General features: G+C 39.6%; 1 protein-coding gene across 4 annotated transcripts in view; it reads left to right on the top strand.

Annotated features, from left to right (window-relative positions):
- The first annotated feature begins 3,135 nt into the window (after positions 1 to 3,135).
- Positions 3,136 to 22,509, top strand: part of SOCS6 (suppressor of cytokine signaling 6) — a 31,223-nt gene continuing 11,849 nt past the window's right edge. Inside the window, exons 1-2 of one of the 4 annotated variants that reach the window (XM_082752228.1) lie at positions 3,185 to 3,292; positions 7,125 to 7,206. The gene's annotated coding sequence lies outside the window, so the exon portion shown is untranslated. The other 3 variants (XM_082752229.1, XM_082752230.1, XM_082752227.1) reach the window with 3 other exon arrangements.

The raw sequence follows: 22,509 nt of genomic DNA, 5'->3' as shown, positions 1-22,509 counted from the left end.
TTCCTCCTAGTCTGCCATCTATGTTGCAATGCCAGTGGCACTCTGAAGTGATTTCACCCTTGGTAGTAAAACTGTTGCTCTTACTGGGATACAGCTGCTTGCTGGCAAATTTGGATGGAAAAAGTCTATTCCAAACATGAAGTTACATGCTAAGGCTGAGACAAGCTAGCAGCACCCTGGTAGCACACACAAGAAGCCACCATCCCTGATTCTCTTCTCCCTGTCTCTCTACCACCACCCAATTGCATAAACTGTCTCTTTTTCTTTGTTTAGACTGTGATATTCACCTGATAACAGTTTTCTGATCCAGATGTAAAGTATGGTTTGGTTTGGTTTTGCTTTGTCAGTTTGTCTGTCTGCCTTGATAGATTTTTCACAAACTGCTTAATGCTAACAGTCTGAAAATGCAGCTCTCAAAAACCAATACAGCAACAGATGACATTTCTAACTGAAAAGAGTGAAAATTCAGGAACCTATTCAAATCTATGCCATGATTTATCATTAGCTAATTGAACTCCAAGACATTTAGCTACCTGAGCTGGCTTAGAGAGGTCCATCAAGCACTGGAGCCACTATAAGGAAAATGTATGGGCAGGAGAAGGGAAGGAGACACAGAAAAAAAAATGAGGAAGGCCACTGCTTTTGGTAGTGATACTAATTTAAGCCATACATACATATTCCTTAATAAAGTACGTAAGACACACTGTGAAGAAAGAAAAAAAAGGGGGGAGAGGGCGTGGGGGTGTGGATTCCTTTCCTTTCAACTCTGAAAGTCTATTAGTGCCATTTCTGACAAAAATAGTCCTTTTGCCCCACAGTTTCAGAAACATGAAAACCTTTGGTCAACAAATGTGTGGGAAAAATTTTATTTTTCAGAATCAACATTTTTTTTTCTTTTTAACAGGGAAGAAGGCTCTAGAATAAGATTCCAAGGACCAACTTTTAATTTTATCTCACACATAGTATATTCTAATGCAAAAGTTGCATATGGCAAAAGATGTCTGAAGACAGAAAAACATTTTTAGGTCATTTGGCTCCTTCGTGTACAGCAAGAACTCTTAAACTGTGCTTTCCAATACTGCCATCATCCCACAGCTGCTGCTGAAGCTTCTGGTTAAATTAATACTATGAACGCACATCAAGCAAGAATACCAGCTGGATCCTGAAATTAATTGCTCATTCAAATGCCTGCTATCCAAAGGAAAAGGAGTCCTGAGAAGCATGCATGAATGTAAAAATCTTGTTTGAGAAAAAATTGTGTTACAATTGAACTAAAATTTTCCTAGTCAGAGCCTTCCTTTCTAGCAAGGTTTTTTCTTAGTTCCTGTTTGGATTAGGTTGGTGAACTCCCAATGGTTTATCTAGGAAAGGAGGAACCTACTCTGTTGAAAGAAAATCTTTTGCTATTTATTGAATTTTCATTCTTTCTTGGAATAACACGGCAGACCAGAAGATTGCTCATACTTCTCATACCAGCAGTACTACTTTTACACACAAGAGCTACGCTCCATAAGGATTCCTAAATGATCCACTTGGAGCTATTCTTAGTTTGTTTGTTATATTACTGATAACGTTTAATCACAATTGTAAAACATGCAGTTTTGATACAAAACATAACAAAAACATAAATAAGTCTAGGTACTTGATATCTGAAAAAGCTAATCATTGTATTAAAAAAAAATATATATATATATAATTTTCTTTTACAACGCTAATTAGAGTCATTGTGCCCTGAAATGGTTCTAGCCTGCCAGCAACTGCGGTCGATCAGACACATAAAGAACCAAAGACTCTTGGATGAAACTCAAGAAAAGCCTTTAACTCTCCACAAACATCTGAGGCATAAAAATGTAAATGCAATCAGGACACACTCTGACCTCAGATAACTCAGGCAATTAAACAACTCACAGACCTCAACCCACAGATACCCTCGATTTCAGCAGGACATGCAAGAATATTCTCACAACCTCACGAGTTTCAGTGATTTCTCTTTCAACTTCAAATCAATTGTGTGGGCGAGTCACACAAATAATCTCAGTGACTCTTATGCGATTAGATAGATGAGCAAATTATGCATATCTGTGCAAAATCAGGTTATTGATTTGCATGGGTTATGTGCCACAAGCAGGAAATGAATGATGAAAAAGCTTCTGAAGGCACTGTTTTACCAGCTCAACACCAGTCAGCAAGCATTACTTTCCACGACTTGTATTGTCCACAGATTTGAAAATCTCACCCTCTGCTATTCACTTCCGTCAGTTTCACGCATCCTAAATTAGAAATTGTTTTGTTGCTCTTCATTTTGTTTTTGAAAAAGGGCCGGCCAGCAAGCAAGCAGCCTGCTTGGCTGAAGTTTCTCTGGCACAGCTGATGTGGCTGGAGTTTAGCAGCACTGTGGGCAACCCGCGAAGGAAAGTTCAACATGAAAATGCCTCTTCTCGCACATCGCTCTCAGGCCGAGGGAGGCGAAGGGGGCACAGAGGCACAGGAGGGGTCAGGGGTGTGTGTGTGGGGGGAGCCCCTCCGGAGGTGCAGCACGAGCAGAGTCGCCAAAAATAAGCGGGGAAATTAAGAGACACACAGAAAGAAAACAGATCAAGCAGCTCGCTGTGTACTTTATTTATGAGGTTCCACAGGCAAGGAGAGCCTGCAGCAGCCGGGGGAAGAAGGGGGCCGGGCGCTAGGGAAGGCCCCGAGCAGGCGCCGGCCGCCCCCCGCAGGCTCCCCGCGGCCTGCCCGAGCCCCGCGGCGCGGAGCGGCCGAGCCCGGGGGCGGGGAAGGGAACGAAGGGAAGGGAAAAGAAGGGAAGAAGGGGCCCAGCCGCCCCGGCCGGGGCAAGCGAGGAGGCGGCGGAGGAGGCAGGGCTCGGCAAGAGGAGGGCGGGCGGCCCGGGCCCCGCCGCCCCTGCCGGCGGGCTGAAGGCGGCCTGCGGCAGGCTGCGGCCATCGCGGGCTCGCCGCCCCCGTGCGCCCCTCGGAGGACGGAGGGGTGGGGGCAGAGGAGGCGGAGGAAGCCGCGGCGGCGCCAGGAACAGGGAGGCGGCGGCGGCACGGCGAGGGAGGGAGCCGGAGCCGGAGCCGGGCCGGGCCTCGCCGGAGCAACAGCAGCGCCAGCTCCTCCTCCTCCTCCTCCTCATCCTCCTCCTCCTCCTCCGGCTCGGTGAGTCCCGCTCCGCCGCCCGGGAGGCTGCTCGCCGCCCAGCCCGGATGCCGGCGCAGGCCGGGCCGCGCCGCCGAGGTGCCCGGGGAAGGAGAGGCCCGCGCCGGGAGCGGGGCACCGCGGCCTCCGCTGGGTGAGCGTCCCCGGGCAGCGGGCGCGCCGAGCCCGGCCGCCCCCTCCTCCCTCCCTCCCTCCTTCCCCGTCCTGTCCCGTCCCGTGGTGGCCGCGGGTGTACAGCCGGTGACGGGCCCGGCGCGGGGCTCGGCTCGCCCGCCCGGCCCCGGCCTCTCCTCTCCTCCTCTCCTCTCCCTTTGTTTGCGCCGCTCCCCGAGCCCGCGGCGCCGCCAGGCCCTGCGGAGGCAGCGGGGCTGCGGCGCGGCCTGCACGGCGGGGGGCAGCGCCCTGGCGGGGGGCTCGGCCCCGGCCTCGGCCCCCAGCCGCTGCCCGCAGCCCCGCTTTGGGGCCAGGCTGGGTGAGGCTGTGTCCTCCCCGCCCGCCCGCCCTCGGCTTTGGGGTCCTCGTCCTGGGCAGGGCGGGTGGCCAGAGGTGGCATTTTGTGCCCCTGCCGCGGGGGCTTGCGCTCTGGAGGAGCTGTGGGGAAGGTGAAGCTGTGAATGTCATGTTATTGTTAGCCGAGGGTACGCCAAGGGCTCCTGAAGGGGCGGGAGGAGCGTTGCTCTCTGTGACAGGCAGCACTTAAAAGCTTAAAAAACTTAACACTTTTTTTTTTTTTTTTAAACATCAGCAACCAGAAACCCCAAAACTTTTCTGGCTTTCATTGTTCTTCAAACTGCCTCTTGCATTCTCTTTCCCCAGTGGTGCCACTTCTGTCAGAAACAACTGGTTCTGGCCCATGTCCACTCATGTGCCTGAGAACAACGCCTTTCCAAAACACTGAAGTTTTAGGAGATGCAGAGAATGTTGCTGTGATGTGAGATGCGTTGACCACGACTTTCTTTTTCCTTGGTTCTTTCATCTTTTCTCCCTGTGTTTTCAAAATCACATTCACTTGGAAGGTGGTGTGTTCCAGCAGAGAATGTTACTTTGTCAAAGGAGGAGGCACTGGCAGTAGAACACACTTCAGATAGGGAAAGTGCCACTTCCAGTTATGAAATCCTTGGGCCCTTTCACGATTAGGTCTCTTTCCTACCTGCCAGTAATGCTTACACCACGTCCAACCTCTTAATACACCTGTAGTTAAAAATACCTGCTGCAGGCCTCCTTTCTTAGGGAGCTACAGGAGTACTTGAGGTATAATGCATCTGCATTTCTGCCGTGGGTAGAAAAAATAGCATTATTTTGTTTCATGTTAATAATCCTGTCCTTGGATTGTAGAAAATGTGGAAGCTTCAGTATAGCTATGGGATAAATTACTCTAGCTGGGCCAGAAGACTTAAACCACTGGAGAATATCTAGGTATTTTTGGAGTCTTCTGCAGCAAGACAGTAAACATAGCTCACACTTTTCTATGTAACTTACCAAGGCAGATTTCAGTGTTTTCAAGTGCTTACTTTCACGTAGAGAATCTTTAATGGAGTTTTCATTTCCCATTGTATATTTCTTATTATGGCATCACACGATGGAACTGAGCTTTTACTTAAAGCAGGTTCACTTGTTGTGTATGCTGAATTCAGCACCTATTCCCTATAATCCTGCCTTATGACATTGAAACAGACATATTTTGCCCACCCCCAATTAAAATTCAATGAAACTAAGCCTTGAAATTAAGTATGAGTGATCACAGTGTAGTGTTATGTAGAGATATCTGCATTTGCTAACTTGCAAGGCTGTGGAGTAGTAGGGAAGAAACACTGTATTATTTCCAGAGCTTTTGTGAGTGTCTTCATTGTGCTTCATTTGTGCAGCATCAAAGTGTTCTTGCGTTTTCAGGAAAATATGGCATAATTCAAAAAGTTGACATTATGAAGTCAGGAAAAAAAAAACACAACCATGTTAATTTATATTGTGCTGTTAGTTTATTTATTCTGACATTGTGAAGTTGGTCAATCAGATACCTTGGGTTACTCCTAGAGAAGGAAGTTTTGACAAAATAATAACTTGGTCCACATTGTTCTGCAGGTGGATTACACATCCCAGCTCTGCCTAGTGTGGTGGAGTGAGAGAGTGAACTCTTAATCAGGAGTTCTTCTGGAGAAGAAAGTTAATTCTTTGTGCTATTATGAAGACTTATATTCATACAGTAACTTGCACATTCCTGTTTGAAAAAGTTTTCCTAGTAGTGTTGCCTTGAGTTGACTACATATTTGCTACATATTTGCTGCATCACTGCTAGCAAAACTGAGGCCACAGTACAGAGTAATTCCTTACTCCCATGCCTTATTTGCTGTACTTCCTTCCTAGGGCTACACTGTGCTATTTTGGTAGCATTTGGGTAGTGCAGTGTTGTAGGGAGGTGAGTGATAACATAAAGTAGATGAAAAAGAGACTGGTCTTAGCTGGTGTGTCCCAGCTTTCTCTTGGTAGTGCTCTAATGTGTATTAGCAACAACCAGAGAGGCTTGTGATCCTTCAAGGAGGCAAATATAGTATTAGGAGTATGAAAGTAAACATAATGCAACTTGGGAGTGCAAATACTAAAGTGTACTGAGTAGAAAGTGGGCAGGATGGGGATTAAAAAGGAGAATAGAGAGTTCTTATGCAATTTAACTCTATATTTCTCAAAAGTGTTCAAAGAAGTACAGAACTTGGAGTTTGCTTTCTATTATTTTTTTTTAAGTGAAATAGCAATATCTGGCAATGTACCTCGTCTTTGTATTTCTGCCAAAATTTAATTTCACTCCATTTTAATATATGCTTATTTTCTGGAAATACTAGTCTTCAGAAAACAATAGATGTACAGATGCAGAGCTCCCAGGTTCTTATGAACGCCTCTTGTGAGACGCTTCTATGATTCCTAGAGGCTTCCTAGCAAAATAAAAGAGTCTTGAAATTTTTCTGTGAGAATTTCAGATGGTGAGATGCATACATACAGTAGTGTGTTTTTTTAGAAAAACAAGAAGATTGTGCTTGTAATGGAATATTCATTGTCCATGTTTAAAAGGCAGCTTCATACCACTTAAATATTCTTCTGGTACAACAGGGTGTAAAGACAGGTGATTCACGGTAGATTCCTTCTGCTATCGATATTTCTGCATTTTTGTTTAGAAATAATTGGATTACAAATAAAAATATGAGCATGTTCTAACAGAAATTCGTAGAAATTCATTTTAAAACAATTAGTTTTGCAACAAATATTTAAAATGCTGTAACTTTGCATTTCTTTAGTGTTGCAGCTTTTTGTTTCTCCCAGTAGCTTACTAATATACTAAAACAAAAACGGCTCACCCACTTTACCCTCTCCTGATGGTTAAAACCAAAACCAAAACCTCAAGAAACTGGCCTTGAATTATTGCCCTGGATGAAAATGGGAAGCTAACAGTGTGTGAGATGTTGTCTAGTAGATCAAATATGTAAAGAAAGTTGCACAAACGTTGCTAGAGTCTACATAGACTGACATTAAAAAGGCAACGAGGCAGAATCTGATTTAGACTGCCTATTGTGAGAATTAAAATTTTCAGATCAGAGTTAGAAATTTAGCTTTCTGACTTCTTAAATTGGCTTAAGTAAAAGTTATTCCAGATTTTTTCTTCTACCAGTCTTCATGGTCTTCTGACTCTTCTGTCATGTATGGGCATGCAAACAATAAGCATCTGCAGCTCCAGATAATTTCAGCAAGGTTTTAGGTGTATGGCTTTGTAAATCTGACTGCTGTTCATTAAAGGCTGTAATAGAGTTTCAAGGACCTATCTTTACTATTAGGACTTTATTTTTTCTTTTTTCTTTTTTTAAATAAACTATTATTTGTCATTATTTATTTTTTTCTGGAAAATATCGAGATAAAATACTTAGAAATGATTTGCCCTTTTCAATGTCCTTAATCACTCACGTAACACTTTGAATTCTCAGGAACTCTGCTTCATTTATGAAAAAGATGTAAGCCACATGTTACCTAAGAAATTGTTCCTGGGTTGCTACATTGCCAAGAAAAGTATGTAAGTTAAACATAAATCTTTGTTTAGTGCGGATGCAAGCATATTAGCTCTGTCATTGTTCCTCTGACTTTAAAACTCCATTGAAAGAGTATGAAAAATAATCTTGTTTGCAGTTAATCCCAACCTGAAGATGTCATATGTAGGTATCCAGGTGCTGCTCTCCAAACATTGCTTCCTATTGTGTATACACGTATATAGTGCACACAGAGCACATGAACTTTCTGGTCTTCTGATGAAACAGTCATTTATTTTGTGATTTGCCAAGTGCAGTAGGTTGGCAGTTCTAGAAAATCTTAGATTTGTAAAGTAAGTGGGCTTTTTGTTATAAACACCAAATAATTTTGCTGTAAACTGCTGTAAAAATTTTGGATAAGAGCCATTTTCTCTGGCAATGAAGGTATAAATAGATGTTACAGTGTTGTTTTCTTTTCATAGCTCATTAAGTGGTCTCTAGTTTAAAAAAAAAAAAAAAAAGTTAAACAATGAAAATGAACCTCTGAGTATTGTTAGGTAAACCATACGGATATGTGGTATTTTTCTTTGCTTTCCAAAGCAGTATTTAATCAGCAGTTGTATTTGTATTATTTAGCTTGCACGGTATGAGATACAGATCTGTAAGAGGACTTGTGTAAGGTTTTAATGGTCTTGAGATAATGTGGTGAACACAGCTAGCAGATAAATTGATGAGTGTCAGGATTTGAGACCACAGAGTTAATACCTTGGTTATTGTTCCTCAAGGATATTCGGTATTATTTAAAGCAATACTTAGATTGTTTCTCTTGATGACAAAATTGTTGGAAATGAGATTCTAGTCAGGCTTGGTTTTGCAGTGTGTGATCTCTGTTTTTCTTGAGTAGTTTTATTCTTAATTAATCCTGACGTTCTGTGGTAAATGTGCTAAAACAGCAGTTTGTAGGAGTCTTGAGTAGGTGATTTTTTTTTTTCTTCTCTAAAGCAGTCTGTATTCCTCAAATAAGTTGAGAATAAATTACTAGGCTACTCCAAACGTTTCCAAAGTGTGCTTGTTTGATCCTGAGCTGTGTCTGATAGAGTGGTCAAGCTTGCTTTCCTTTTTGTTCCTTCTGATTTAGTGAATCCCCAGACTTTGCCTTGGGAAGTGCTATAAGACCTGGGCGGTTAAAAGCTGTTAGTGTTAACTGTGTTTCTGGCATTAGTAATGGGTTTGAATACTCTTAAAATCCTTTACATTCTCTTTTGGTTGGTAATTAGGTATCAGATTAGTAGGTTTATTAACCGAAATAAAGAAATGGAGACTGGTAGCATCGGGTAGGTTTTTGATTACAGAAAGTGTGCCTTCCAGGGTGAGATTTGTAGAAGCTGTATGCCAAAAACAGGATAGGCAGCTTTTTCAGGATGACACTCGTCTTTCAGGCACTGGTGAGAACTCTGTGACTGAGGAATTCTCACTGGATTCACTGAACAGAAGCTGTTTGTGCAAGCATATTGGTTTTGATGAAACTTGTACTTGGAAAGGCTTCCAGGCTGGAATTTTGGTCAGCCCAAGGAGACTGATTCCAGAATAGTTGGTTTGTGCATTCAGAGGTACAAGTCTAGGTTTTATGTAAGATCTCAGGTCTGGGTCTGTGTAAGGTAGGAGTCTCATGGCATTTCCACCCCCCCCCCCCTCCTTTTCCCTGTTCTCTGTTTGGTGGAAAAGAGGCAAGAACCAAATCTCATCCAATGCTTTCTGAAACTTTGACTTTTCTCCTCATCTTGGCTTTTGAAAAGAAGAGAGCTTTTGGCTAATAATAAGTAATGCTGAGAAGTAATAAGGGATTAACCGTTGACCTTTGGCATGATTTTGTGCAAAAAACCCTAGCTTCTTGGGGGAAAACTTAAACGCAAATGTAATTATTCTTCAGTCCCTTGCTGAAGGGTTAAAAGAGCCTGTGCTGACCAATGTATTAGCCTTATTTGCAATTTAATCCAGTGATGGTAGAACAAGGTGAAGGGGAGCTATGTTAGTACTGAATCAGATGCTTTATATATCCCCCAAAAACAAGTGCTTTTTGGAATCTGCTCTATTTTAAATGGTTTGACATGGAAAACAGGAACAGAAAGTGTGTGTATGAACATTGAAAAGTGTGTGCCTATTCTCATGTTTTTTAATTGGGTTAATACATTTTTTATAGTGTGTGTAAGTTTAAATTTTTGTCAGAGAGAACAGGAGAAAAAACAGAGTCTGTGTGCATTTATATGTCTGTCTTTTTTTTTTTCATGCTTGAAATTTCAAGCTTAGCAAGCTTTTGCAGCAGGACTCCTATATTCCTGGCTCTGCAGAAATTTGACCTTAGTCTGGAGATAGCTATCTTAAGGGCTTTGAGTTTGTATAAATTTCATGTAGCATGTTACTTCGTATAGACAGTGAAAACTTTATCTTTGATCCCGCACATGAGAATTTATACACCAATGTGAAGTTGCCTGGTATAAGACCCCAGTTCTTCAAGTGCAAGCTAAGAGTAATGTACAGGGAGCATTCCCATTGAGTTAAATGTCTGCCCGCAGTTAATTAATCTTTGTTGGGCTGAGTGTTAATATTGGGAAAATCAGTTTGTTTAGGGCTGTGTGGAAAATTGTTATTAAAAAAAAAAGAAACAACAGCTACCACTGACAAAACAAAATTTAAAAAAAAAAAAAAAAAAAAAAGGAACACAAATTCCCCTCCCCTCTGAGCTTTCCAGTGCGCATCATGACAAAACAGTGTCTGTCTAAAAACTTTAACATATGCTTTCTCCATTTGATGTGCTGCTTGGGGTAGCAGGATGTCTCTGTCTGCAGGTGATTAGAGTGTGGGAGGGGAAAAAAAAAAAAAGCAATCCCTGATCTTAATCATGAATAATTAAAAGTTTCTCTAGTTTTGACCCCAAATTAGAGAATTTACATGTAGACCGAGCTTTGTCAGAACGGGTGTAGTCTTGTAAAAAGGTTTTATTCTGGCAAATTGGGACTTCATTAAAAAGATTGCTAAGCAGCCTTCCCCAGGCAGACAAAATTCCATTCCTATTCTGGTCAATGGGCTGGCTGTGCCCTGTTAATGTATGTGGGTTTTGCTGTTGTTCTTTCCAAAAAGCACCCTCTAGACTTTAAAGGATTGTCAATTGTGAAAACCTGTTTAATGTTTCTCCTCGTGTTTTAAGGGAAACAAAGTAGTAAAGTAATTTTACGAGATTATATGGAGATAATAATCTCTGTACAGGTGTGTTTACCCTGTATATTTGACAGTACTTTGAGCACAGTATTTCTACTGTTACCCATATATGGCTAGGGTCTAAACCATAAAAAAGATAATTAGCTTATTCTTTGTTCTTTTTGGGCCTTCTGCCAGTGACAATGGGAAAGAAAATAATTTAAATAAGTTATGCTTTACATTCTCATTTTCCCAAATGTAGCATTTGGATTACTGTCTGCAGTGGATCCTAAGAACTTGGAAAAGCAGTCAGACCATCGGCAGGAGGTGCCAGGATCAACTTTCTGGTCAACAGATCCAGGTTCTGGGTGTTCCAGGAGCAGCTGCTCACTTCGGGAGGTACCTTGAGTTTCTTGGGGCCCAAGAAACTTTCCTCTGGGGCCCCAACCTGACTGGGATCCCACAGTCACAGAATTACAGAATTGTAGGATATCCAGGTTGGAAGGGACCCACAAGGATCATTGAGTCCAACTCCTGAGTCCCCAAAGGACCACCCAAAAAATCAGACCATGTGTCTGAGAGCATTGTACAAATACTTCTTGAACTCTGGCAGGCTCTGTGCCATGACCACTTCCCTGGGGAAGTCGTCAGTCATCAAACATCAAGAAGGAAGTTTTCTCCTGTTCTCTGTTTCTTTCTGCTGGCTTGTCTGTGAAATAACCCTCACTTTCATTTCATGATCTGGATCTGCCTTATTGACCATGAGAGACTCAGCTTCAGTGTCTGATTCTCTTCAGTACTGCTTGTATAAAATTGGTGAGCTTGAGGTTAAAAGTGATCCTAGCCTAATCTTTCTGTATGCATTTTAATACAGATACCAATTTTATTTTTTAAGTAAGGAATATGCAGTTAATAAAAGAATCACAACAGTTTAGAAGTATCATTTTCAAATGTCTTATTAGGGATTTCATCTTTCATAAAGCTTTAAAACTGTCTCATCATTGTTTAGCAGTTGACAGGCTAGTTTATGAATCATGGAGAGTCCAAATAAAATGGTGGAGATACCGGAAATAGAATATATGGGAACGAGGGTTACACTAAAAACAATTTGGAATCTTAGTAGTGGAAAAGAGAACAGCATTATGAGCCTTCTTCAGTCTTGTTTTCATGTGCTGTACTCTAAGGAACCTGATCATCCATGATCTTTCTCTATGTGGAACATTTTCTGGTCCTGAAGATTCTCAAACTGAATTCAAATCAGTAGTGAAGCTTTACATGTTGTTGTTGTTTTACTTAAGTATAGGTTCACTAGAGCACAGTGGGAAGAACGTGATTAGCTATGTTAAAATAATCTTAGTATTTCAGTGGTTTGATGCTTGAAAGAATGACTGAGCATTTCCTCCCAACGCCTCCAAATTTGATTTTATTTAGAGCTTAAAATGGTTACTGGGTTCCTTAGAAAGGAAGATGTGGGCATTAGAGAGTTTGTGTGCTTATTAAATATTATCAGATCTAGTAATTTTATGATAAGCACTCAAATAAGAACAAATGACAGGGGAAAATCTTTTGAAGCAAAAGGAATGCTTGGGTTTACTTTGAGATTAATTGTTGAAAGGCAGTTTAAATTTGGTCTTGCTCACCAAAGTTAAGAGATTTTTTCCCCTTGCAGAATATACCAAGTAAGTCCAACCTAGTGGATCACTTTCCATATACTGTTAGCATAATTGATTAGTAAAATTGGATTAAAATTAATATTTTTCAACTTTACGAATTAAGTTGCTTCTGTATTGTACTAGCTTGCGGTGACCACAATTTGTAAGCCTCTCAGTGTTTATTACTGCCTTTGTCTCTAAAAATCAAATGCTTTTGTTTAGTAGTAATGGGAAATGGTAAGCTTTCTTCGTCAGTAAAAGGCATTAAGGCATATGAAAGAAGTCAGCACTTCTTTATTTTGTTAAAAAAACATTTGGACTTTGGTTTAAAGAAGGTTTAAGACAAAAATTCTTATTCAAACCTTCTTTTATAATACTAACTGCTAATATGATTTGTATGTAACCAGCAAGATTGTGGGAGGTACTCATGCAGTGTTGCACATGCTTATTTTTCTGAGCGTAGCGGCTCTTTCAGCTTTAAGCTCTAGGTGCTAAAAGGCATGGTGAAGATGGAGTTAAGAATCTGTTTGGTAACTATTTTGTTTGGATAGAGCATTCCTACTAACTTGGAGAGAGAGAAAAACATATTCACTTGGGAAGAAATTATTTAAAATGTTTTTCCAATAATGCTATATATGTAACCTTTTCCTTGGGTTAAGCTTTTCCCTTCTGTTAAGTAGCCAGAACAAACCAACATTAATCTCAGTTGAATTGCACCTTGCTAAAAAGCGTAGGTGTTCCACAATAGAAATGATATGCGAACATAACTATGTAAGACTGGGTTCTTTACACTTGATGTAAAATTCTCTTTTGCCTTTAAAATCAATTCCTAAGTGAGTGAGTGGAGTTGTTGTTACTGGTCTTTATTGTGGACCATGTATTAGATAAACATTGGGTCCACATGATAAAAATAATCTACAATACAATATAAACCTAAATATATAATTATCTAAAACTTGCCTTGTTTGTGCATACAGGTTTTACGGGCTGCAAGAAGTCCAGTCTGCATTTCCCAGTGATGTGAAATACCGGATGTACAGCTTGGTAGCTAAAGCCTTTGCTTGGAGCATAAGAAAGCCAAGTTACTCAGTTCTGCCCCTTCTGTAACAGCGGCTGCCTCAAACACCATCCTGTTGGTTGCTCTGAAGTACAGAAAGCTTTCTGTCTGTTCTTTTAAAGCTCTTCTTGTCTGCAAAAGGTTAATGGAGCTGAAAAAGGAAGGGCTAGGGAAGGTATATATTCTCTCAGCCCAGTGGCCTAAGGAACTGCGGTGGAGGGGGGAAACCTGAGGCTGACCTTCTGGTCCAGTTCATCTTGCATCTTACTCTATCATGAAGAAATAGTTTATCATAATCAAGAATAAGTGAGAATTTAGCCCTCCATGATGGCTGGGACCACTGTTCAGGTTGCTAAAATTTGTAGTTTGGTTTTCCCATGGAGCAAAGTCTTTATGTGATGTGGAGAGATACAGTGATCATTTATCTACTTACCACGTTGTCCAGAAAAAGAAGCAGTTGACACTGTCCTTTATTCAGCATGATTCTGTGAGGTGCTTCATGTTTCCCTTCCAGAACGTGCCTTAGGAGCTATGTGAACGCACAGCCATGAGTTAGGCATTGATACAGTTCTGCTCAGATGAGGTACTTAGGGGGATTGTTTTTTTTTTTGTTTGTTTGTTTTTTCCTTGCAAAAATAAGGTTAAGGACTGCAGAGGAGGTTTCAGCTAAAAAACAATAATAATAAATTGGAATTTAGGTACTTCCTAATAAAGCAGTTCCCCACATGTGAAGGGTTTTAATTAACATTTTAAATATCAGGTCCTAATTTCTGTGGGCACCTAAGGAACCTGACTCTTCTAGTATGCCCTGGGTATTTGAAGTGATTTTTGGAGAAGTTACTTATTCTTCGGTACTGAAAGTAAAAATCTTAACTTGGACAAAAATCAGATGCTTTATCTCTATTTTAGATAAGACTGGTTTTAGTTTTGACCTTTGCAGTTTGTCAAAATGTACTTTGCTTTGAATTGTATTTTTGGAAAGCAGGCCACCAACCTCAGATCTGTTGTGTCATAGGCAGAATGTGGTAGGAATCGTGAGAATACTCTGTGCCTTGCTGGAGTCACCAGTTAGCAAACGCAGAGTATTTTTCATGTAAGACTTAAGCTCTGGAGAAGAATGTTGTTGGCCTATTTGTCAGTCTGAATTTACTTTCTTTGCAGGTTGCAACTTCGTTAATGGTTTAGATAACCTTGTATCTTGGTATCTTGTTCTTTGTTTTTCTGCATCTGTATAATCCCTTGAGATATATACTGCTGGTGGATCTTCTGATTATTATAGGGTTACCTGATAATCCTTTGTACTGTAAGATGGGTAATTCATTTGCTTATTGCCTTGATAAACTTTAAGCAGTTGGGCTGAAAAGAATTTAAAATTCAGCAGGCGTTTTATAAAGTTTCGAAGAATATCAGGAAATAGAATCATTACTAAAGAGAGGACAGGGATAGAAGCTATCCTGAAAGGTTGGGTATGTCTCCTCAGAATGATGAAACCCAAGGTCCTGTGTTCGCCTATTTCTGTATTGTCAGCAAATTCCTGAAAAGGACCACGGGCTTAACTGATTGATCTCTTGCAGTGGATGACAGTTGGCTGCTGCTGCAATTAACTACTCGAGTCACACCCATTTTGTTCTGTTGTCACCATATACTTCCATGGAGAAATGAGGGAGGTTTCAGTTTTGAGTAAGCAATTGTTCAAAACCCCCTACAGGTCAAGCCCTCCCTGTCCCAAATCGCTCCACGTCACAAAAATTCAAAACTCAGGTTTCAGAATGAAAGGGCCTTAATTTGGCCTGCTGGTGCACATATATTATTATTCAGCTTATGAATCTGTCTAAAAGAGTGGAAATTGAACTCTCCATGTTCTGTCTCATGAAATGCTGAACAGAGCATTGAATGCTTACGTATTAACAAGTGTCAGATACAGAGACAGAAAAAAATTCCTTAGTGAAGCCAATAATTCTGTTTGTGAGCTCTGGAATTTGGAGTTTAATTAGTATGCTGTAAGTAAATGATGGGATCATACACTTCAAAGGGTGATGAAGAGTAAAATTAATGTAAACATTTTTATTCTGTGTATGAGGCAAGGCAGAAGAGAATTGCTCAGGCAACCCTTCTGGCTTTTCTCAACTTCACAGTTCTTGAACTCTGAACCTTTATGAAGTTTTTCTACTATGTTTCCTATATAAATAGTTCAGATAAAGGATACAAAAGCAAGTTTTGCAGTATACTGTTTAAGATCGAAAACAAAGGATTTTGCTCACCATTAGAAGTTGTTATAGAAGTTGCCTTTGATTGGTTTAGTGTTTATTTTTCTGGGAAAGTAAAATTGCTAGTGCAACTGACTTTACTATTTATTTCTATTTCAGAAATAAAAATCAAAATTTGAATTCATCTGATATATAGAAAATGTTTTCAATTCTTAATGTTCTTGCCTTATTACATTGATATAAAAGGTATTGCTTGAGCCTTTCTCGTTTTGACAGCTGCCTGTAATATCTTGGTGGTTGGGGGTAAACATTTTTTGTCTGTGCTACAGTGAATGAGGTTTGTGAAACACATGGCTCTGTAAGGAATGGAACTGTTTAATCCCAGTTTCCTCCCTGGTTCTGGAGATATTTCTGAACTGTCAAGAAACCTTTTCCTGTATTTTGAGATGTCCGTTCCTTGGATTTTATATATAAATATAGATATATGTTTCATATATAAGAATATACGAATTTTTGCTGTGGCTGCTCCCTCAGTTGAGGCTGTCTGCTGAATTGATTAAAACATTGTTTGGCAGTCCTGACTGGGGATGCAGTGTATACAGACAGAAAGAGCTATGCTTGCTCAAGCTTTGTTTCTATAGGAAGCAAGGCAAAAGCAAACTATACGTGTATTCATTGAATTTAACTCTGAACTTTTCACAGCTGGTTAGGGAACTCGGTTGCTTGAGTAGTAGCTGTACTTTTTGAGCTACTGTATAACAGTGTTTTACCTAGTTGCTGTTTTTTCAAGGATTGGGAAATCCCAGCTTGACTAAAAGTAGTTACTTAAATTTAGCCAATGAATTTTTATCTCAGGTGAAAGACTTCATGTTTCACTTAACATATATTTCTCTTTAAATCTGTCTTACAATGAGTGGTGGCATATACTTTCATGTTGTTTGTGCTAGTGGTGTGCATTCGTAGTAAAACAATTGGTTATTGCTTTAGAAAAATGTGTTTAATAAATCAATGAATAAAAAAAGGTGTGTGGATTTTGCGCACACAGAAATTAGCTTTCACTTCACACGCTTGGGAATTTATAGAACGTCAGCTGTCAATTTTTGTATTGTTTCAGAATTTTCCACTGTGAGAAATTAAAGGAACCAAGTGATATAGTGTGCATACAAGAGCGAAGGTATGGATATAGGAGTCTGCGTAAGTGTGAAACATATTAAATCATTGAGCTGTATGGAAAATGAGTGCCTTCTTATGGGGCAAGTGTTGTGTTGATATTAAACTCTTTTGTATAGTCTGGAGGAGAAGGGTGCTATCTTTGTGGTGTCCTTGGACCAATTAATTGTATTTATCTTTCTAATAATTAAGTGAAGAAAGTCTGGAAACAGATCAGTTCCATCCTCTCTGTGATTCTGAGGAAAGTCTTTATTAATTGCTGCCTCTTCCTTTGCACACTTTGAGGTCTCTCCTGGTTTATGAACTTTATATGGGTGCTATAATGAAAGATCTTCCCACTCTTCTCTTTAATCAAGGCCCTGTGCTCTCTTTCCCCTCAGACCATAAATGGGTCCACTTAATCTTTCTATTTATGTAGGGGGTTAACTGCATTATAAAGGATTGCTGCATCTTAGCCTAAATTGAGAGGATGGAATGGTATCTTCTAATGAAAGAAAGCTTTTATTGTTATTGAAAGTGGCAGCATGGTAGATGTGGCGAGGGTGATAGCTGTGAAGATCTCAGAGAGCCTGCCTGGTCATGTGGATTTAAAGAGTGTTTCAGCCCCAGACAGAAACTAATCTAGTTGAGGTTAATTTGAAGCCACAGGTGCAGCCTTAATGAATTGCAAGATCCAAGACAGAGTGGTGGGTACAAAGTAGTGTAAGACCACAGTGTATTGCCATTTTCACAAACCTTCTAGACAAGCTGAAAATTGGAAAGTGAGTCTTAGTTCAAGCACAGGTCCTGAAAAAGCCAGATTTTTAAATTATTATTTCTTTATAATACATTTTCCAACTAGTCTCTATGTTTATTTTAAAAGCTAATTTCAGCTTCTTTTGTTCCAACTTGTGTATGTGTTAAATTTCTGTGGAATAAGAAAATTAAAGAAAAAAGGTATGAAACTCTTAAGAGTTTGTTACTAGGGGAGTAGATTAGATATCTAAATTTGGATTATTGCTTGAAGAAAATCATGTTCTTACCATTTAATTAATAAGTTCATGAGATATTTTGACAAAGTTGATTTTTCTCCCTGACATTTTGCAACTGATTGTACTACCTTGAAAGAATTGTTACAGAATGTTTATCTGTTTTTTCACATCTTTGAAACCAGTTGATGTCCTTTGTAGGAGCAAAGTTCAGTATACCTACATATATTTCCTCTTGTCTGTCAGATAAGTATAAAATAAAGTGAGAAAGTGAGCAGTTTATAATTTGATGCTCAAGATGTTAGTCTAGTTTTTCAAATAAGTGCAACGAAGCCATCACTTGACTAGAGAACAGGCTTAAAATAAAAGTTAGTTTTAACTTGGATTTTTCTATGCATGTGACTTCATACCTCTCCTGACTTGTTCCTTAGGTTTTTCATTCCCGCTTGTCAAAAAAAAAAAAAAAAAAAAGAGTATCCTATGTTGTGATTAAGGAAAACATCATTACTGTTGCCAGTCAGACTTCTTGCTTGGTGCTAGAATGTGTAAACACTACTTCCTCCAGATTTCAACCTATATCTCATTTTCATGTCAGGTGAACTAGACAGGCAGAAGCAAATGTGATTACTATTACAAATTATTAGCTCTTAATTTAAGGAGAATGGCAACGTAAAATCTTTATACTGGCAAGTAGCGTATACATTACTTTTGTCATGTATATGGTGATCCTGTGTAAGTGCTGTAGGTTTTAACAGAAAAATGGTCCGAGGCTTCTGTTTTTGTTACCTTTCCTGAATTTTCCTCCTGCTCCTCATATTATGTTCCTTTCTTTTCTAGTACTATTTTTGGGGATGCAGAGAAACATGCACCTGTGTTAACTGAAAGATGAGTTTCTGTATTGTCCTTTCAATACGTATCTAGTGGAGTGGATTGGTGATGGAGATTTGGTCTAAGAAGCTGAATGTTTCCTCTGATAATGTAGGAAAGATCATTTTTGGTACCTGTTTTGTCTCCTCATCAAAGTGATCTGGCAGTAGGCCCTTTTCAGCTGTTTTTGTGCATGTTTAAGGAAGTTACATACACTGATGATGTTTCCCTATTTGTAGTAATACTAGCATGAATTAGCCCAATGTGTAAAGGATAAACTTATACAAAAGCCACTATCAGCACAAGTGAATATGAAGTGGTAATATTAAGCTGTTGCATGTCTTCTAAATGTTTTTTTTTCCATTTTTTGGGGGGGAAGGACTTGAAAAGTGTACCTCACAATCATGTTATTTAGTCATTAACATTAAAAGAAAGGGTCAGATTAATTCTGACCACAGCATCACTTTGAGAGAACGTTCCAATCTATTATTTCTGTCTTCTGGCACAGGCTTTAAATGGATAGACAGTGTTTCTGAAGTTACTTTTGAAATGCATCGAGATTTAAAAACAAACTGCGCTGCAAATTGGTTTGTGGTGCCTGCATCCATATGATGAGATAGGTTATGTTCTTTTTGACGTATGTTCCAGGATTCAAGCATCTGTGCGTGCTCCATAAAAAGAATCGCAGAAGTGCAAATTTTTTTTTGTGATTGTCCTTTCCCTTCTTCCTTTTGTTGTCACTGTTTTCATTTCAAACACCCTTTTTCTCAAGTAAGTAGACACAGAACCTGTTACTTGCCTGAAGCGTTTTATTACTGTAAATTGTATACTGGTTTCTACAGGTAACTTAACATAAATCTTCTAGCAAATTTATTTTAAGTTATTCCTTTTTACACAACATGGTGATAGTCCATGGCACTGGTGCTGAGAAGCTGGTTTGTACTGCATTGCAGTCCTGCAACTTCTCTGATTCCTAAAGTAATTGTTTTAAGGTTAAAGAAGATTGCGTAAATATCTTTGTTAATCACAAAGTGTTCCCTGTTATCATGCTGAGGGTACCAGCATACCTTACAACAGAAGAGAAGCATTTTGGTGTTCTCAGGAAGAAATGGAACAGAGGAGCCCTATTTGAAATTCTCATGTATCATCTCCCAGTAAATCTAACCTTTGCTTATGAAGCTAAACTTAATTTTTGCTGACAGTCTGCTGCAAGGCTGGCTGCTGCAGGCTTGTAGAATAACAAGAGATGAAAATTGAGCCTGACTGAGCATTATTCTCAGTCTTGGTCTGCTTCCATACAGCTATGTGAAAAAGATTTACTTGCCCTCGACGGATTTGATTTCCAACAGTGAAACACATGCTATGCACAACAGGTTTCTTTGGTGATTTCTCTCATTTGATTCAGCAGAAATGTTTCACTTCTTCTCATTTTCAGTGACTTGCTATGCATTGATTTGCTCAGTTATTTTTGTTTGCTTGTTTTCTTCTCACTGTTCATCAGGGCCTGCAAGCTGGTTTGTAGTTTATTTTTTCCTGTATCTTCTCAGCTGTTACCAGTATACTTTGTTATCAGATGCCTGCTTAAAAGAGATTGATGGGAGATGACACTTGTGCCACTCACAGTAAGCACGGAGCAGGTAACAGTGTGCACTGTTCCCCTTTGGGTTGCTGGTTCCTTGCTGGGTGCTGAGAGGTTCAGCAGCAGTGGCTGAGTGGCTGCTGCCCTGTCTGTCACCCACCCCATCCTACAGGGTCCCCCTTCCACCAGCAGTGCCGCTCTGGCAGTGCCCAAGTGCTGCTGAGCGGTTGCAGTTTTGGCCAGCTGCCCGTGTGTCAGCCAGTGCCGACTTCATTTTGCCGTGCCAGGTGAATGTGCCTGCGGCTGCCAAGGAGCAGACAAGCAGCCCAGCCTGCCACCCTGTGCAAGGGTGATGTGACTTTGGCAAGGACGGTCGCTGTTAGTGGCTGGCTTTGGCTATTGCAGTTATGCGATTATTGTAGTTACGAGGCTGTATGTACACAGATGAACTGGAATACAAAGATGCCATTTAACACTCCGCAGTTACTCCCCAGAGGAAAGCTACCAATCAGATAGAAATATTCCCTTCTGCAACCAAATATGGGAAAGAAGAAAGAACAGGACTTAGTGCGAGCAGGCATGGATTAAGTTTTAAAAAAAGAAAAAAAAGTCCAGATGTCAAGGGACATCCTTTTCCAACAGAGGCAAGCAGAGTCAAGGTACTACTAGGATTTCTTACAGGGTTCTGTTGCTGGTTATGCATAAAGTTAATTCCAGTGGTCATGGCGAAGAAAAGGCACGTAGTGTTAAGTTTTCATTATTACTTTACCCTACTTTTCTGATTTTTACCAAAGGCATACCTTGCTTATTCTTTGTTAGAAATTAGGGTTTCTCTGTGTAATACCTGTTTGGTTATAATGGCCTTTAGAGAAGCAAGCATAACTTTCCTTAGATGTTCAAATCTTAGAAGGTAGAAGTTTAAATTGGTGGTGAATAGTATCTACTTGCTGTTCAGGTTTTTGACTTGTTAACTTAAAAACAGAGGTGTTAAGTATTGAAAAGAGTACAAAATATGGCAGATGATTTCTATCTGTTCTTCACCTTGCTTATTTTATATGAAGGTGTGCACCTGAGCTTCTTCATAGTCAAGAGAAGATCAGGTATACAGGAGAGGATAAGACGGACTTTTATAAATTTCACCCTCCTGTGCTAAGACAGCATTCATCCATTACCAACCAAGTTACCACTAAAACCTGTTTTGTTGCTTTCAAGGTAGTCTAAACTTTCAACATATGAGTATGCAAAATGGAATTTACATTACTTCATTTAAAGACTCCTCATATTAAAGAATAGTATAGGAATTTACTTAAAGCTCAGGGGAAGGCAAAACCTCACCATCCTCAATAAACTAATGGCAAGTCTAGTCAGAAAGCTGAAAGCTGCTATGTCATTTATATGTTCAAGAGTCATAGTGTTTTAAATAGGTATTTAATCTCCCTACTTAACGAATATTTTATATGTATGTAGCTTCTGTGACTGAAACTAGAAATAGATGTAAGGAAATATCTTGAGTTTCTTTGAGCTTTATGTTACTGGTGTGAAGAAATAAATTCCAACACTACAGAGATTTGGTTATTAAAGTAAAAGGAATGGGAAGTGTATGTAGAACAATTTCCTAGTAATTTACATCAATGCGTTTGGAATAAGTATAGATATCTGGATATTTCCAAAATACATCTCTTGAAATCTGTGTTACCTTAAGATGCTGCTGCCGAGACACCCTGCCAAATAATGTATGAATATATTTTAGCAAGAGTTTGGATGACAGTGAGGGAACACTTTCATATTTCTGCAGAAAATTAGACTAGGTTCCACCGGCTGACTAAAATGAAAATGCAGTGGCTGTTAATGCTCAGAAATGCAGAAGCTTTTGTTGTGTTTTGCTTAAAAGGATCTTTACTTTATGTAAAATATATATTTATATACTTTACAATATATAAGTGTTGTTAATAATGTAATAAATTATAATATAGTATATTACTTTTGAGTCGTGCTATGATTCTGTGGAAGAGAAACACCTTGTAGTAGTAGTACAACATTTACAGTTAATTCTAGCTTTTGTGTGTTCTTTGTAAGCTGAATTCTTTTCTACAGAACAGCAAAAACAGAATTAACAACTCTGTAGTACTGCACAAAAGCTGGAAATTAAGTTTCTAGATGTTTTCAAACATGAATTTTGATTTAAGGTGCATCTAAAATGTTAAGTTTTAAACTTCAGATACCACACAATGTTTAATGTCACAGAACTATAAAATAGCTCAGTTTGAAAGGGACGTGGGGACATCTCAAGTCCAGTGTCCTCTCAGTGCTGAGATCAGACAAGGTTTCTTTGGGCTTTATGTGGTTGGATCACGGAAAGCTACGAGGTGGAGATTACACAACTCTGGGGAATGTGTTCTGCTGCCTGACAATTCTCATGGTGAAAAAGCTTTTCCTATATGAAGTTGGAACTTGTAAATTTCGAGATATGTATTTTTCATGATTGTTCCTCCACTGTCCATGTTATTCTCTTCACATCAGCTCCATGTATAGTTATGCCAAATGTTCTGAAGCAAGATGTGCTTAACTTGAAGTTGTAAATGATGCAAGTTTTACTGTGACTCAGTATAAAGAGTAAAGATTATTATGTATTCTGATTGCCAGACTCTTCA

The sequence above is a fragment of the Aythya marila genome (assembly GCF_965140915.1).
Source record: "Aythya marila genome assembly, chromosome: 2".
Lineage (NCBI taxonomy): Eukaryota > Metazoa > Chordata > Aves > Anseriformes > Anatidae > Aythya > Aythya marila.
The sequence above is the reverse complement of the archived record's forward strand: the minus strand, read 5'-3'. Positions and strand labels throughout refer to the sequence as shown.